Below are 7,436 nucleotides of genomic sequence, written 5' to 3'. Positions count from 1 at the left end.
AATTCATATCCCGACAAGGCCTCAGGAGGTGCCACGCCGCCGCGTCGTGTGCGCGGGCCGCCTCCTCTGCGGTGTCGAAGGTGCCGAGGATGAAACTTTTCTCGCGAAACAAGATCTCGGAGGAGAAGGCGTCGGAGCGGCGCTCACGAACTCCGCGAAAATCTGAAACGCCCAGACGGCGGATCGACATGGTGGCGCAGAGGCAGCGAGAGTGGGCGGCGAGCAGAGGCGGCGAGAGTGGGCGGCGGACAGAGTGTGGAGAGAGCGCCTTCTTTATAACGAGCGCCGCCTGCGGCGCGCGCGCTGGAGCGCCAAAACCTGTGCGCGCTAGGTCGCTTTCCCCCGCGCGCTGGTGCGCCAAAACCAGGGCGACGGCATGATCTAAAACGCGCGCAGTCATAAAATAGGTCGGCCCGTTGGACACACTGCCGACCCAAAACTAAAAGAGGGCGAACGGCGGGCGGACGGCCGACCCAAACGAACAAAAGGCGGACAAAAACACCGTCCATTTGGGGCGGCCCATTGGAGTTGTTCTCAGACCGACTGATTTTTCGTTCACTCCGCTAGTCATGAGTGACTTCCTCGCTCGCTCATCCAGCGACTGTGTGTGCACTCTGCTACCCACGAGTTTCCTCACTGTGCTCGCTCGCTCAGGAGTCGTGTTGTCTCTTCCCTCCTCCCCTGTGCCAAGGTGAATAGGTATCACTTATAGTACCCCAAACATCCGATTGCATTTTCCAACTGAAATTAAAAATGACTATCGAAATTGCATTGTACATCCAGAATAAACCTAAGAAAACATGATCCCAAGCGGATACTTGACATGTCCCCCCTCAGCCAGGCCCATCACAAGAAAAGCGAAAACCTAGATTTGCTTTATCGGGTATCAAACGATTAGACACAACTGATGTTGAACTAGTAGAACAAAGTTGCCACTGTTGTAACACACGGGCACTTAACTAGTGCCTTTTAAATTCCAAATAAATGAAGCTCCTCAAATAGCTTCTCCTCCCAACCAGTTGGATGTTTTGCTCCCTCCCAATACTGAAATTTGTGGCGGGGGAGATTTTTCTTCGTCAATCATCAGCACTCAAATCTTGTCACCGTTCACAAACCGGCTCTCGTGACCCACGCTTCCCTTGCGGGTGTCCGTGCCCTTCCCCCTATTTGCTCGTGTCGGAGCACCCTCCTGAGTTGTCGCCACGGCCGCCATCTCCTCATAGCACCGAGCCAAGCTCGTGGACGGGCACGAGGCGATCTCAATCGACTCCTCGTACGCGTCCCACGAGAAGGTAGCCGTCATCAGTCATGCGTGAGCTACTAGCCTCCTCCACGTCTCCCGTGTGTTGGCCTTCTCCGCTACCCGAGCTGAGCCAGGACAACCTACGGTGCAGCGGTGTGAAGCGTCAGCGTGTCCAACAATAATCGTGTGTATCGACACCACCTTCCTTATACCCCTCTGTCCACCGAATCAACCGCACGTCCCGCTGGCCACTACACAACGTCCGCCAAACCGTACACATGGCATTCAACGACAAGCCCATAAGGTATTTTTTTTCTTTTCAAAATTGAATAAATTCTTATTCCATGATAACCCCCATTAAATCTGTACTGCACTACACAAATGAGCAAGCTTCTGGGAGAGCCTTTTGCAAACTCATTGTTGGAGGAGGAGGAGGAAGAAGAAGATGATGGCTTCGAAATGGCGGCCCCTTCATGATAGTTGTCAGGTTGGACCTCCCAGAGCCGCACGTGCATGGTACGAGCGCAAATACGATCGGTTGCGCTCGTACCAGACGCCGCTCTGGTGCGCCTCTCACTTGATCTATCTTATCTTCAATGTACTCCTTTCCGTATATATGCTTGACTTCATGCATGTTTAGCTCATTTTCCCATGAAAACAAAATAATAAGAGAAATTTTGAATCGTTTGCTTTTATTAGTCATTAGCAACAATATCGGAGCGGATATTTCTTAAATAAACCTGTTTAAGCTATGGTGCGATGAGCGTAAGTAATTAGTAACAATATCGGAGCGGATATCTTGGTTTTTCTTAAATAGACCGTTTTAAGCTATGGTGCGAAAAATACACTCATCACCCTTGCCCCCCCCCCCCCCCGGGGGGGGGATTGTTTCATTGCCCCCTTATACTATTTTCTGGCTACGTCCCTACCAACCAACCTATGCAAGTGCCTCCAAGCATGGCTCTTTCTCCTCCCTGGATGAGTAATCTCTGGAAAATAAGTTAGCTCCAACGTTGTAATGCAATAGAAATCAAGCTAAGAAGAAATGTTTGTCATTTAAAAGCAGTCAACTGTACACTTGAAATATCGATGAAGTAAATATGTGCAATTTTAATAAAACTAAGGATTGAGACACTTGCCACACTCTTTTACTTATTGTTGTTGTTGTTGTTGTTGTTGTTGTTGTTGTTGTTGTTGTTGTTGTTTACATTTCCTTACAACTCCACCACCACAATTCACTACATGGTGACATCTTTAAGTACTTACAATGAATTCTTAGGTTTTGCGCTTATCAATTCCTTCCGTTCCTTGTGCGGTCTGTACTTTCATGTATCAAAAATTTCTTCAATGGATCTCCCACACTTATGGCATATCAATGCTCACGCCGTCTTGGGAAATCTGGAACAGAAGAAATGCACTATCCTTGCAAACATGAAACATGAGATTCCATGCTGGCCCGTTGCAGGGTGAGGCACTTGAGTGTGATCATGTTGCGAGAGTAGTTCCGTTAATGTTTTGGCACCTTGAAGCTAGTGTTGTACCCTATCAACCTTGTTCTCAATCAATGAAATGCGACAAAGCTTTTGCCCATGTTGAAAATAATAGCACAAATCGGTCAAATCCACAAACACCATAGCACAGAACATCCTATATCCGTGTTCTTCTTCCACTTACCTTCCTAGCGACGAGAAGCTGATCGACGAGGTTGAGAAAGTAGTCATGGGCGAGCTCCACGAGGCAACCTACATTCTCTAATGTTTTAGGATGTCGGGGATGAGCTCCGTGAGGCCTAACGTGCTCCGTTAGTCATGGTTTCTAAGGATGAGCGAGGTCCGGGGCTGACGTCGGCCTGCTATGGGGCTGGGGTTGGGAGGAAAGCGGCGGAAGCCGATGAAACAGGAGGAGGGCATGCCATTAGAGTCGGGCGACTTGCGTCGGTAGGGAAGGGCGGCTGCAGGTGCACCACGACGTCTAGTGCATGTGGCATCTAGTGTTGCTCGATGGGGGGCGAGGGGAATGGGAGATGAATGAAGAGGCAAGGGGAATGAAAGTATTTTTTGCTGAAACACATACGAGGTAGCTTCACTTGGCGAACTTCCGCTGGAGCTCACTTTCCCATCTTGTCAACTCTTCACAATTTAAATTAAGCTTCTCCCGAGTAACTCCAGGAGTTACCTCGCTCGGCCCAGCTCCGAACCCGAAGTTGGAGGAACCGGGAGCGAGGAAATACCAAATTGTCAAATTCCTACCATTTTATCAATGAATAAAGATCTAGAATGTGTGCCTAGCAAAGTCCTTATCATCTAGACAATAGTGAGCTCATCTTGTTTCTCATCCTAATATATAGTGCACAAACTCGGTAGCAGTAACTAGTAGGTGTACCTCTTGTATTTTCAACAATTTTCTAGAGCAGATCTGGGGCTTAAGCTAAGAACAACCCTAGCAGATGCGCCATATTTTGGATCCCTAAAACCTATACGAAGGCGGTCGCTATAAATTATGGAGGCTCCATAGTCATGCAAATTCATAATCACTGTAACCAGATCCTCCCAAAAAATATCCATGTCGGACCCTTTTTTCATTGCCTTAGGAACTATTTCTTCTCCATCACGTCAAATAACGATGGAAGCTTCGAATCTGATTTTAACACTAATATCTAGTATGAGTTTACAATGTCTAGTATGATTTAACGAACAACAATTTCCAATACAAATTTAAGCTTGAAAACATAGATTTCTTCACCATCTAGTTCACTCTCGTCCCATATTTGCAAGTGACCCTGCAAGCAAGGGATGCTTCAGTGTCTGTGACTTCCGCGGTCACACGGTCTACGTACCTTTGGTGCGTCCTGGATGTGGGAGATGGTCACATCTTTGAAGTATTGCATGAGTGCGTCCATTTCTATGAAGGTGGTCGTCGTGATCTGTGCTAGGTAGCAATGGCAGCGTGGAATCAGGCCCACCCGACGACTAATTTAGCCTTACAGAGCATGTCCTCCTTGCCCACTCGGAATAGTTCCGTTCCCTCTCCCCGAACTCTGTCTCGGTGCGATCCTCTTTTGTCTCGTCAGGGTAAGGTCCGCAAGGAGGGTTGGCAACCCTGAAAAGGTTGATGGGGAAGATGGACTAATGCCGACGAAGGAGGAGATAGAGTGGCGCAAACGAAGGGCAGAATGGAGTGGCATCAATGAATGGAAGGTGGAGTGGCGTTGGGAAAGGGAAGATGGGTGCCACCCAGAGGGGGGTGGGCCATTTTATATACCGTGAATAGGCGCACTCCGACGGAAAACGGTGTCGGATTTTTCACGCACATGTGGGAAATAGGTCGAAAATATGACGACGACCATTAATATGAAATCGGGCTGAATTTTCACCCCTATGTGAGTGATTGTGTTTGAAGCACACTCCAAAAGCTATGTAGGCCGAGGCTGGTATGGCAACTCTGCTAAAATGATTCTTTCAAGCACCCATCACCAAACTGTTGGTTATAACTGTAATATTTCTGTACTAAATTAAAGCGAGCAGCCAACTATTCCGTGTGATAGAATCCTATATTCTATATACCTAAGAGACTCATCATTCCCATTAGCATATATTTATCTAAACATACATGCTATCCACATCATCAGCCAAGCCACATCAGCATTTGCTACAGGCTTACAGAAGGGACCCGCTACTGCCACATTACCGTTCAGTTACAAGTAGGAGGTCCAAGCACAGCCTGACCACACACGTAATCATCCAACCTTTGCACATTTGCATGTCTGTTTACCTTCCCGCGTGGCCCACGTGGAGTAGAAAAGGAAAGGCATAGAACTCGCTGGTTTCACCGATGATATCCTCTCCCAAACCTTTGCAATTCTTGCGTTTCCTCTCCCCCCTGCTGCACGCATACAGTATGCGCTCTCATGGTCACTGGAGCGACCGCCGCTTCCTATTATATCTTCTGCTGTAACTGAAGAGTCCATCTAGCGATTTCCTCCTCTCTCTCTCTCTCTCTCTACTGAAGCTGCATCTCTCCTTGCGTCGCGCACGCTGCCGGCTGCCACGCGGCACACCCGGCCTCCGCTCTCACCTCCTTTTACCGCCCCCATGTGCATTCTGGCAGGTCATCGATTCTCATGGATCTACCGCTGCGTCCTTGGTCTACCGCTCAGGAATTGTATGTGGCCGGCTGTCTTTTTCTTCACCATCTCCTTCCTCTTCCTGTTGTCTATCAAAGTTCTTCAATTAATTTAGAAGTAAGGTATATGTTGTCAGTAAGCACTTCAGTTATCACATGATATTTCAATTCACTTTGCATCAATTGAGAAGCATAAGTCCCGCTGCAGCGTGCGGGGTATCCTCTAGTTTAAAAAAATCCAAGACCCCAGAGATCTAGTCCGCAATAATAAAACCCAAATTAACAGCATATGAAGTTTCTAGTGTCCTAGAATTATTTATAATAGTACGAGGAACATGGCGTCACATCCTACCGTTTAGAAAGAAATTCCAAAAGGCAAAATAAGAAGCAAGTTACTTTTTTTAAGGGAAAAGCTAGGACGCTAGGGCGCCGGCCCAAACATTCGGCCGGTTGGCCCAGACCCATTCAATCTGTACCCGCAAAGCCGCCAGATCTGTGCCCATCCTCCCTGTTTGTCAACCCCTCACACGGAAAAAAGGAGGACACAACACCGACCGTCTCGCCTCGCCTCCTTATCTTCTCGATGCAATACCGTCGTAGTGCGGCGCCGTGCTGCCGGCTTGCTGCCTCTTGCCGGGAAGCAGGCCCACCTCTGCTCTATTGGCCCTATCGAGCTTTGGTGCAGCGCCGCCAACCTCGCCATGCCATGTGTTCGCTGTCGTTGCAGCAAAAAGCCCACCGACCGTTTGCAGCCCCATCCATTGCAACTTCTAGTCACCGATGGTGCCAGCCCCTTGTCCCAGCTTTATCCCCGAGCAGTTTTTGGCATGGTTGTCGTTATTACAAAAACGAGAAGACGGTTGTAGCAAAAAAGTAGATTGCTTCCAGCAAAATCAAAAGATGGTGGTAGGCTGGTAGCAAAAATAGGCTGATTCTTGCAAATCAAAAGAAGATGGTAGCAAAAAATGTAGATGGTTCCAGCAAAAAAAGACATCAAAGGTTTGCAACTCCGGCTCGTCTCCATCCCCGTCGTAGCATCAGTCGGCGCCGTTCTCAGCATCACCGTCTTGGTGCTTGTCGCCTCTGATTGTAGGGCTCCACGGATCCAACATCTGCACCCCATGGTTGCAACAACCGTCGGCATGATCACCATGGGCAGTTGCGACCGGCCAAAAAACATGGTGTGATTCCAAGAAAACAGCGACACGGTTCTAGCAAAACCAGAAAACAGTTCCAACAAACAAAGTTCTCTGTCGCTTGTGGCAGCAAAAAATCTCACCGGTACCAGCAGCCAGGAACAAAGGCCGGTTCTAGCTCGTGATTTGCCAGTTGTAACATGTTCGAGTTGCCACCGATATTGGTTGCAGCTCTTTGCGTTGTTAGTTCCAGCTTCTCTGTCGGCAAGTTACAACAAAAATGCTTGTCGGATGCAGCAACCGGTGGCAACCTGCGGTCATCCTCGGTCACCGCCGCCGCACACCACCGGCTACCACTCCTGCTCACCGCCGTTGTAGCATGGTCGCCGCCGGTTGAAGCACCCCCGACGCCGCGGTTGTAACACCTTCGAGCTGCGGGAATAGCAAGCTGGGTTGCCGCGCACCCACACAGATGGATAGGTGGCCGCTTCTCGAAGCAGCACGGGGCGGGTGGAAGGTGTCCACTTGCCGGAGCAACGCTGGCAAGTGGATGATGAAGGCTCGCCAAAGGAGCAGTAGGGGGTGTGCTTTGATTTGGGGGAGAGAAACCGCTGTGTTGACTGAGCGAAGGGATAAGGGAGACGCTGCGACCGGTTTGCTGGCCTACGAGGTGAGGCGTGGTGGGAAGACGTAACACAGGCGGAGCCAGGAAGATTGTGCGCGATCGTAGGTTGTGCACATCGTCCGATGCAACGTTCACCCGGCGCACTAGATAAAAGTGTTTCTCTTTTTTTAAGTGGGGTAGGGTGTGCGTGTGTGTGTTTATATGAGTGAGTGTATGCGCGTCTATATAAGCGTTTGCGTCTGTACAGTGTTAAAAAAAGTGTCCTTTAAAATTTTGGCTCCAAGGTTCTTTCTGTCGGGCGCAAGAATAA

This window comes from Triticum aestivum, chromosome 2A, assembly GCF_018294505.1.
Source record: "Triticum aestivum cultivar Chinese Spring chromosome 2A, IWGSC CS RefSeq v2.1, whole genome shotgun sequence".
Lineage (NCBI taxonomy): Eukaryota > Viridiplantae > Streptophyta > Magnoliopsida > Poales > Poaceae > Triticum > Triticum aestivum.
This window is presented reverse-complemented; position numbering follows the sequence as displayed.